This window comes from Nycticebus coucang, chromosome 1 (genome assembly GCF_027406575.1).
Source record: "Nycticebus coucang isolate mNycCou1 chromosome 1, mNycCou1.pri, whole genome shotgun sequence".
Classification (NCBI taxonomy): Eukaryota; Metazoa; Chordata; class Mammalia; order Primates; family Lorisidae; genus Nycticebus; species Nycticebus coucang.
In genome coordinates, this window is record NC_069780.1 from 107,460,948 (window position 1) to 107,472,054 (window position 11,107).

At 45.3% G+C, this 11,107-nt stretch overlaps 1 long non-coding RNA gene across 1 annotated transcript; it reads left to right on the forward strand.

Annotated features, from left to right (window-relative positions):
- The first annotated feature begins 5,003 nt into the window (after positions 1–5,003).
- Positions 5,004–10,781, forward strand: LOC128589034 (uncharacterized). The gene is made up of 3 exons (XR_008380833.1): positions 5,004–6,803; positions 9,874–10,013; positions 10,695–10,781. It is a non-coding gene; the product is annotated as an uncharacterized LOC128589034 (long non-coding RNA).
- Positions 10,782–11,107: the final 326 nt, after the last annotated feature.

The following is an 11,107-nucleotide window of genomic DNA, read 5'->3' on the forward strand; positions in this document are numbered from 1 at the left end:
AACAGGTTCTGTACAGGTGCTTACCACCATGACCTAATATTTTTTTTTTATTTGTGGTAGAAATTGGGTCTCGGTATGTTGTTCAGGCTAGCTGTGAACTCCTGGCTTCAAGGTATCCTTCCACCTCAGCCTCCCTGAGTGCTGGGATTATAGGCGTGAACCACCAAACCCAGCCTATTTTTTCAATTTGTTTTTGCCATTCCTCTCTTTACTTTTTGTTGTATTAAGTCATAATCAGGGGTCTGGGATATAGCAGACATCACACCTTTGATATTTGGGAAGACATCACTACTGCATTCAGGTACGGGGGAGACTTGAATGATTCCATTTAGATTCAGATTCTTAAAAGAGCTGAAATAATACTTTTTATTTACCTGAAATTAATACACATATGTCCTTCTAATTAATACACATGTGTTTGGCTAACACAACCATAGGTATCATGAAAGATACATAAAAAACATTTGGTCGTAATGTAAATGTTTGGCGATGGCTTCTAGAAACATATACAGTAAAAATTAAGTGTGGGATCAGGAGAAACAAATAGGGTCATCAGAGGAGGGGAGAAGAAGGAAGACATCAAAGATGTTCCTGCCCTCAGTCTGGCTGGGGAGAAAACAAAGTCAAAATTCTAAGAAATGTTGAGGGTGATGTGTTATTGTGATAACTTTGGGGCAGAGACTGCAAACACAGTGTGAGCTCAGAGAAGAATCTGGTCGGGGAGGACAGAGGTTAAATTTTATATAAAAAGCTTGAAAGGCCCAGACCTTGAGGAATGGAGAAGCTGTGAACAGATCTCAGAGAAGGATGTTCAGGCTGGAGCCACAGCAATAGCTGAGCCACAGCAGCAGCTTGGTATGGAAGCCCAGGACTGAGGCAGAGCCTGTGTTTTGTGGTTAGTGGCAGGCCAGACACCTACAATGTGGAGGAAAGACTGGGCCCGCCATCGCCTTTGAGGTGAGTGGAATGAGCTATGGAGAGAGGCCAGAAAGCTCAGAAGGAGCCATGAGGGGCTAGGAGACGAGAAGAATCAAAGCGAGAAGATGTGTTTAGAAATCAGAGCCGATAGGAGCTGGGGGCTGAATGAGCATGGAACGTAGAGGGGATAAAAGAAAAATAATAGAAGGTTTGCATCAAGGTGACCATGAGGACAAGGAGCCTCAGGAAAGGCTGTGGGAGTGGAGGGGAAGTGTGTTTCCAGGTCAGGACAGTGGTTTTTTCTTAGAAATGTTGCATTTGAGATGATAGCAGGAGTGTGAGCTGCAGACATCTTTGGGGCAGCTGAAAATACAAAGCTTAAGTTCAAGTGGGTGATAGAAAAATACCTGTTCGGTGACCTCGAGCTCCTTCCCTGGCAGCTTAGAAATGCTTGCAGGGAGCTAACTGCATGGACAGGGAGAGAAGGTCGGGATGAGGCGCAGAAGCCAACAGAGGGGCTTCTGGCAACAGCCTCTGCCATGACTGAGAGGGACTGAGAACTTTCTATTTCACGATCTTGTCTCACAGCACTGACGATACAGCTGAATCTGGGAATGAGAGCCTGCTCAGAGTGCTTTGGAAGCAAACCAGGACATTCTTGGCAGTGGTCTTGACCCTTTTCCCTCTTCTGGTTTTTTTTTTTTTTTAATGCTATTCCTCTTCAGGGAAAGAATGCAAAGATCTTGGAGAGCCAATCAAAGTTGAGATAAAATTTCTGTTCCTGCCATAATGCATGTAGTGATGTGTAAATCCTGCTGGCAGATCATATGGGGAATTCACTTAAAGGGTGTCCTTAAAATCATATGAAAATCTCGCTGCACACTATGTGATATTTGATGTATAAACATGGCAGTGTTTTCCTTATGTTGATTTTTCTTTCTTTTTTTTTTTTTTTTTTAGAGACAGAGTCTCACTTTATTGTCCTCGGTAGAGTGCTGTGGCATCACAGCTCACAGCAACCTCCAGCTACTGGGCTTAGGTGATCTCTTGCCTCATCCTCCCGAGTAGCTGGGACTACAGGCACCTGCCACAATGCCTGGTTATCCTTTTGTTGCAGTTTGGCTGGGGCCAGGTTTGAACCTGCCACCCTCAGTATATGGGGCCGGTGCCCTACCCACTGAGCCACAGGCACCACCTACGTTGATTTTTCTAGTGCAAAGTAAGAACAGATCATTTACGATAACCACCACCCTTGCCCACTGTTCCGTCTGTTTAATTGTGGGCAGGGAATGGGATGTACTCAGTTTGTCCAAGGGCTGGGAGCTGGGAACATTCACAAGCATCTCCATTGGCTCTCTGGATTCACGTCATGGCCGGTTGTTCCCGTGTGTGAGTTTTTCCATCTTTAATAATTTTCTCTGCTGCTTATACTACATCTCTTGCTCTGGGCACAGCGGTGATGAAGAAGAAGGAGACATGTGGCTGCTGCTTCTGCAGTGCTCAGGATGTTACCTCTGCAGTACCTCTCAGGAACATGGGGTAACTTTCAAAAGTGTTTCTCTCCTGACAGAAAAAGACGGAGAAGTGCTCAGAGTTGTCTGTTTCTTCCTCGCAGTAAGGAAACAAATGTCCAGAGAGCCAGATGACCCTTTTGTTGACCCTTAGGCCGTGTTTCTGCAGTTTCTTGCAGCACTCTGTGGAAGGGGCGGGTTCCTTTGGTGCCAAAAAGGGCTCTGAGGTGGTCATTCGGGGGCTGTGGCTATTAGGAGGAAGAGTAAGGTTCCACTCGCTGTTTTTAAGCTCCAAACAACAAAACTAGTTGTGGTTAGTTTGAGTAGAAAAGGGATTCAAGGATGTAGAGAAATTTAACAATTATCCAGAAAGGCAGCACCCCAAGGCTTATATATCATACCCCAGAGCCATGTCTAAAATCTCAGATCTGTGTTTGGTTTTCTTTTGGTTTGTTTTTTGTTTCCTTTTGGTACAGATCGTCACTCTGTCACCCTGGGTAGAGTTCCATGGCATCATCACAGCTCACAGCAATCTCAAATTCCTGGGCTCAAGCAATCCTCCTGCCTCAGCCTCCCAAGTAGCTGGGTCTACAGGCCTCCTCCACTATGCCTGGATAGTTTTTCTATTTTAGAGATGGAGGTCTTGCTCTTGCTCAGGCTGGCTGGTCTCAAAGTATCCTCCTGCCTTGGCCTCCCAGAGTGCTGGGATTACAGGCCTGATCAGAGCTGGGTTTTGGAGGACATGACAGCTTGTCAACATTGGCACAAACACCAAAGTTTGCACTGCTGATGCCACTAACCTTGGTGTCCTGAAAAGAGTCTGAAACTGTCCCTGCCCTCTGCAAGAATGTAGTCTTTAAATACCAACTTCTTTTCTAGCAATGCAGTACCTCCATTTGGTGGCACCTGGATCACATGCCTGGCCTTAGCCACAGAAGGGACTGGGACACCAGGAGCTGCCATTTTTCACTTTTCATAGTGAGAGGCGTCCTTAGCCTTCTTAAATGTTTGTGGGATAGGAGGATCTCCCAAACAGAGAGGGGTTCGGGTGGTGGACTGCTGTGAGGAATGGCCATGTCCATAGGAATTGAGGGGCAGGTTACAGGTGGCTTTACAACTGGCTGAAGGATCATATAACAATCAGCCTTTAATCCATAGGAAGGTGTTCATTGGTGTGCCACTGGACTCTGTGTTTTGTGCCACATGGGAGTTTTGCGTGTTTTTTTTATTTTAATTAGCATCTTGGCTAAAGACCAAAGTAAGCTCATTGTGTTTGCTGGTGACACAGAGCATGAACGGAATACTAATACACCCGAGAGCAGAATCCCATTCCAAAAGGTCTCTAAAAGTCTGGACCCATTGGCCTATGTTGCAAGATAAAACCCATCAGTGTTCAACAGAAGGCTATGTCTGGAGGGGTTTATAAAATCCAGCCATGCAAATATGTTGTAACTGCTACAAAGAAAGCCATAGTTTAATGTGATTGCCAAGCAAGTGAACAAACTCCTAGGCTGCGTTGGTGGCTATTGCATCTGGCACAAAACCTGGGCTCAGTCTGCCCTGGGCAGACCCCAGCTGAGCCCTGGCCAAGCTGTGAGCATCACAGTTTACAAAGTTCCTGACAAGCAGGAGTGTGTCAGAGAGTCCCAGAAGGACAGGTATCTATCTGGGCAGATCGGTGTGGGACTGATGACAGCACGGGGCTGGACTGGGGTGAGGATGACAAGGTGCAGCTGCCAAGGAGCTTTCACACAGATGCTGAGCGAGAAAGGGTCAAGAGTGTCCAGTGGTGAAAATTATAGGGACTCTTCAACCTAAAGAAGCTTTTCATTTTCTTTTCTTCCTTTTGTAGCTCTAAGATTGTGATGATAGGAGATAGGGAAGGTTTCCTATTTAAGCAATCCAAAAATGGGTGGACCTGCATTGGAAAGTGCTGAGATTCTGCCACTGAAGATGCTCAGATTTGGGGTCTGGGGGTTCTGTAGAGGACCCTCCAGCTATTCCAAAGGCAATGCAAACTAGTTGTAATGTGCATGTGTGTATTTAAAAGAGATGTATTTTCGTTTTTGTTTATTTTTATTATTAAATCATAGCTGTGTACATTAATGCGATCATGGGGCACCATACACTGGTTTTATAGACTGTTTGACACATTTTCATTATACTGGTTAACATAGCCTTCCTGGCATTTTCTTAGTTATTGTGTTAAGACATTTACATTCTACATTTACTAAGTTTCACATGTACCCTTGTAAGATGCACTGCAGGTGTAATCCACCAATCACCCTCCCCCCTCACTCTCCCCCTTCCCTCTTCCCCCTATTCTTAGGTTATAACTGGGTTATAGCTTTCATGTGAAAGCCATAAATTAGTTTCATAGTAGGGCTGAGGACATTGAATACTTTTTCTTCCATTCTTGAGATACTTTACCAAGAAGAATATGTTCCAGCTCCATCCATGTAAACATGAAAGAGGTAAAGTCTCCATCTTTCTTTAAGGCTGCATTCCATGGTGTACATATACCACAATTTATTAATCCATTCGTGGATCGAGGCTGCTCTGTCCATCTCCTCGCTCTCTGTGTGTGATGAGTACCAACACCAGCGGGGACAGAGCCAACAGTTTTGAAAAGGAAAAGAAACTCCATTTAAAATTTGTGAATATTATTTTAATTGTTGATAGCTCCTGTGCCTCCACTCTAAATAAATGAACTATGTGAATAAAAGTCATGGTGACATCCATCCCGCCTGTGCTGGTCCTGATGTAACTTGGGTGAGGAAAAGCAGATGTTCCTTGTGCTGGGCCAAAGCAATCTTGTCATGACTGCTCTGCTTTCAAGCCATCCACACAGAAAGTAACCTGCAGACCGCACTGCCCAGATTCCTGTTTTCACCTGCAAGGATGACAGATTTTATAGCAAGGACCGTGACTTGCTGTGCAGCTTATTGTCACAGGGCTTTATGTTTTACAGGGGACTAGGCTGCTAGCCAAGTCTGCCTGGGACTGGTTTTATGTGGTCTCTGATATTCCTTTTGTGGAAATGATAGTTCAGTGCAAGGCTGACCTCCATGATGCCCCTCAGTGTCTTCAGGGGCTGTGTTGCTACAGGCATCACCAGCATCCCTTCAAGTTCTGACGTCTTCTCTTTCTGGGCTTCTGCACATTAGTGGATATGGCATCAGTATTGATGAACTCCAGGAGGATGGTCTGATGGCTGGTGGAGAAATTAGTCAGGAGGAGGTGACCCTGCAGGGCTCAGAAATGTGCAGGCTGGAGGCAGCTAAAGTGGGGCCTGTAGAGGAAGAGGAGCAGCATCACATCACCAGCACTGAGGGCTTCTCAGCACTGTGCCCAGCCCTGCCCCATGGGCCCTGGGGGGCTGAGGAGGATCCAGGTTTCTTGGGCCTGAAGTTTAGTTTGCATAATCCAGTGGAGCCCTCTTTAAGTAAAAGAACACAAAGTTGTGTATATAAAATTATTCATGACACAACATGCAAAGAATTCACAACAGATCACATAGTGTAAAAACGTAATAAATACTTGCGGGTGTGGTGCCTCATGCCTGTAATCCAGCACTGTGGGAGGAGGATCATTTGAGCGTAGGAGTTTGAGGTTGCTGTGAGCTATGATGATGCCACAGCACTCTACCCAGGGCACAGAGTGAAACTCTGTCTAAAAAAACCCACAGAAAACAAACCAAAAATCCTAATAAATAACACAAAATCATGAAACCCAGAAAAATATTATTTTATGCTTGTATCATACTTCTCTCCCCTCCCATATTCTTTGGCTGTATATTTCTGGTTGTGTTTTTAAAGAAATTTATAATTTCATTTCTTCTAGAGAGGATAGAATGATTCCATCTTTCCTCTGGCATGGTCGATTGAAATTTACTTATATATGGTTTGAACGCTTTGCTTGGTAGCATCACTTAAAATTCTAAGGTGGTTGTTAAATACAGGATAACACCTATCAAATTCTCTTTACATGAAGCTAAAAAATTTGAATGGATGCCTCCCCAGCCTGGCTCTGGCTCCGCCAAAGCCACAGTGCATTGCCATGTGGTGGGATTCTGGCCTGCCCCCCAGCATCTGAGGCTGGTGGGTTGGCACAGTGGGTGGGGGGAGTTTTCCTGGAAGCCATTTCCACCCTGGAATGATAAGCAGTAACCTTAACTATGCACAAACACATCTGCAAACAAGACTAGCATGTTGGTCCAGGTCCAGCTAAATGTGTTTCTAACCCAGCTTCCCCTTTGCTGAATCCCCAGACCAGTGATTTTTCAACCAGTGTGCAGTGAGAGGGTCTCAGATGTGCTGCGAAAAATTTTGAAGATCATTAATTAAATTATTTTTGGAAGAAGTTCAAAGCACAGTAAGTATATTCTATTTTTTAATCTTTTTTTTTGGATCAACGTAATTTAAGTGTGCTATGGAAGTCTAACTATAAGTTCAAGAATGCTGTGAGATTAAAAAAAAGGGGGGATGGCTTGGTGTCTGTGGCTCAAGTAGCTAAGGCACCAGCCACATACACTTGAGCTGGGGGGTTAAAATCTAGTCCAGGCTTGCCAAACAACAAGGATGGCTGCAACACACACACACACACACACACACAAAATAGCTGGACATTGTGGCAGGTGCCTATAATCCCAGCTACTTGGGAGGCTGAGGCAAGAGAATCGCTTGAGCCCAGGAGTTGGAGGTTGCTGTGAGCTGTGATGCCACAGCACTCTACCCACAGTGACAGCTTGAGACTCTGTCTCAAAACAAAATAAGGTAGAAAACACTGCCCTAGATGCTCACAGCCACTTTTGTGGCCCCTAACACAAAGGGTGTTAGTGTGGAATGTGAGTAGTCATAACTGTCTGAAGTTAAAATATGGGGGAAATTTCCTTTTGGAAATTTTATAAAAGCAAAGCCATGTGGCCCTCCCAGGGCCTAGAAAGGAGCCTGCGCAGATGGCAGATTCTGAAGCTTCTATTGCATCATTCCACAGCAGACATGGCTAATGGCGGAAGGGCACAGAGCAAAGGTCACAGAGCAAAGAGGAGAAGAACGACCACCCTGTGCCAAGATCCAGGGCTGTGACTTTCTGAGGACATTGGTCTGGAGCAGAGGCCTAGGGAGAAGCAAAACTCAGAGTGGCAGCTCAGAGTGGGAAGGGTTCCCCCCACTCCTACCCATGCCTGTGCCCAAAGTTGAATCATCCTGGCACAGCCTCGCCACCAGAAGTTTCAAGACAGACTTAAAGAATGTCTCTACTCTCAACATTGTTAACCTGAATGAGCTGTGGTTTATATTATCATTTTCTCTACTTCAGACTGCTGGTCAGACTAGGTGTTCAAGGATGCAGATGCAGCCAAGTGCAGCAACACTTCCATCCCCATGTGCTAGAGTTTGGTGACCGAAAGGCTGCAAAGGCAGCATTTAGCTGAGGAATTGCAGTTGTCACCCATCAGGGTGTATTAGTATATGTCACAGTTGCTACCAGGGCCCGGGGAGACCTTGGTTCAACAATGACAGTCTTCTGTAACAAGAGTCGTTTGGTGATCACCTTGGGACCTGCTGAGGAACACAGGAAGAAAGGCAGAGCCGCCCTCCCTGTCTTCCACTCAGGAGGGGAGAGATCAAGTCTCACTGCTCTGGGCCTCCTTGGTGCAGAACCATCTCAGCTTAATCACCATGGCCATCACAACAACAAACTGTCATACAGAGGAGTGAACAAACAATGCTTGTAGCTGCAAACAATGCTTGTCCTGTCGCCACTATGTCCATCTTCAACATCATCAGAATTTTAGGGGCTATACTTAAGTAATTATTATTATTATTTTTTTTTTGTAGAGACAGAGTCTCTCTTTATCGCCCTTGGTAGAGTGCCATGGCGTCCCACAGCTCACAGCAACCTCCAACTCCTGGGCGAGGAGATTCTCTTGCCTCAGCCTCCCAAGTAGCTGGGACTACAGGCACCCACCAAATGCCTGGCTATTTTTTTGTTGCAGTTTGGCCAGGGCCAGGTTTGAACCTGCTACCCCCAGTATATGGAGCTGGCACCCTACCCACTGAGCCACAGGCACAGCCCAGGAATTATTTTTTTTAACCTCCTTTCTTATTTTCTCTTTCTTCTGAATCATGGCCAAAGAAACTAGAGTTTTATAATTTTGAGCTGGGAGCTCAGGGACAGCAGGTTGGACTCTAATGAGCCATGCACAGGATGGACTTGGAAAGATTTGAAGAACCCACAGTTGTTGATCCCGCACATTTGCTCAGTATTAGCTGGTGTTGGCAGAGGTTTGTGTGGGAAGCACTGCAGCCTTCTGTGCCCCATGTAAACAAGATAAAGCTGGGTAAAGGAGTGTTCATTTAATTTAGAGAGGCTCTGGTTTTTATTTGATACTAAACAAATCATGCAGTTTACAAGTCCTGTGACACTCTGAGATTTAACCAACAGTTTTTAACATGCTATGCAGGGTGTGGGAAAGTCAGCCTCCAAGATGGGGACTTTGGAAATGTGATACGTTTTTAGATAGTAACCTTTGGGTAATTCACCTGTGGTTCTTTCTTTTCTTTCTATTATTTTTTCAGGTATTAATTTTGATCTGGCATTCTCTTTTTGTCCCTCAAACACTACTCACCAAAACATTATTAAGGCAAGAGGCAAGTTGCATGGCCAAATTGAATTCACTATTCCTTCAGCTTTTATTTGCAACTCTAAAATTTATACACAGGATTTCCGTAAAGTTCATGTGCAATTTAAAATAGTTGGCTATTTCAAAATATGCCAGGTGCCATGGCTCATGCCTATCATCCCAGGATTCTAGGAGGCCGAGGCAGGAGGATCCCTTGAGCTCAGGAGTTCAAGAGCAGCCTGAGTCGGGCGGCGCCTGTGGCTCAGTGAGTAGGGCGCCGGCCCCATATGCCAAGGGTGGCGGGTTCAAACCCAGCCCTGGCCAAACTGCAACAAAAAAAAAAAAAGAGCAGCCTGAGCAAGAGCGAGACCCCATCTCTACTAAAAATAGAAAAACTAGCCAGGCGTGGTGGCAGCCGCCCATAGTTCCAGCTACTCGGGAGGCTAAGGCAGGAGGATCTCTTAAGCACAGGAGTTGGAGGTTGGTGTGAGCTCTGACACCATGGCATCAGTGCATGGAGTGAGATGCTGTCTCAAAAAGTAAACAAACCAAAAAGAGCATCTTGGCCAGAATCCCTTCTTTGGACACAAAGGAGAAAGGGGAGGCAATGGGAACAATTTTCTTTATTGGTTACAGCTGATTTCTCACTGTCAAGTGTTGAGCAAATAAAGTTTGGTGACTGAAGTGCCTACAATGTTTGTGACAGTGCTCCCTGCACAGTCCGGCTGTCGACACCTATTGATTTTCTAGTTTTCTCCACTAGGTCTACAGTGTGGGCAGCGACCGTGCTGTAGGTCTGATATGCCCTGGCCATTGCAGGTGCCAGCAGAGACTAATTGGTTTAATAAAGGAGTGGAAGGAAGACCCAAACAGGAGACCCAACTGAACAGGCATCAGAGAACTGAGGAAGGCAAGTGGTGCCACGTTCCTGAGGTCATAATGTAGGGTATGTCTAGAAGGTATGTGGATAAAAGACCTCGAGGAATATGGAAGGTTCTGGATCTAAACATGTGTCTTGGGTAGGCTGTGTGGGAACACTGAATTATGCTAAGCAGCGTGTCACAGAATGCTTCTGTCAGGAGATTAATCTGATGCTGACAGCAGATTCAAAGAATGGAGAAAAGCGTTAATGCTGTGTATAGAAGCTAAGGTTTATTTTAAAATTAAAAGAGAAAAATAAAAAGAAGATGAAAACATTTCCCAACTTGAATGGTGACAGCAGGGTTAGAATGGAGTAAACAGGTATTTCCAGGAAAGACTGAGCAGGGTTTAGTGCATAACCAGATGTGGAAGATAGCTCCAGACTGTGAAATCCGGTGGCTGGAAGAACAGTGGGGACTTTAATGAAAAAGGGGGGGAAATTGGAAAGAGGATATACTTGGATGGAAGGAGAATAAATTTGACTATTCTAGTTGAAATGAATTGAATTGGAAATTTAAGATTAAAATTCGAGAGAAATGAGATGCCTTTCTACAAAGCCTTACGTCTATAGCCCTGTATCACTAGCTGAATTAACACTTAGCTTCTCATGTGTTGGCCGATGTGGACACTGAAAGGTATTGAATGTTGTTTAAAGAGCTGTTCAGCTTTCCAGAAATATTTAGTAATCTTTCTTTCTTTCTTTTTTTTTTTCTTTGTAGAGACAGAGTCTCACTTTATGGCCCTCGGTAGGGTGCCATGGCATCACACAGCTCACAGCAGTTGGAACTCCTGGGCTTAAGTGATTCTCCTGCCTCAGCCTCCCGAGTAGCTGGGACTACAGGCACCTGCCACAATGCCCAGCTATTTTTGGGTTGCAGTTCAGCCGGGGCCGGGTTTGAACCCGCCACTCTCGGTATATGGGGCCGGCTCCCTACCGACTGAGCCACAGGCGCCACCCAGTAATCTTTCTTATTTACCAGAGCAAAGCCCCTTCAGAGCCCCACTGCTTTTTATGTATGGCTGGGATGAACATCTGCTAACCTGTGGGCATCCTGCAAACTGGCAAAGAAAGATACACAATGTAAGTTTGAGAAAATGTGCTCAAGTATTGAGACAAACACTTTTCTGGAAA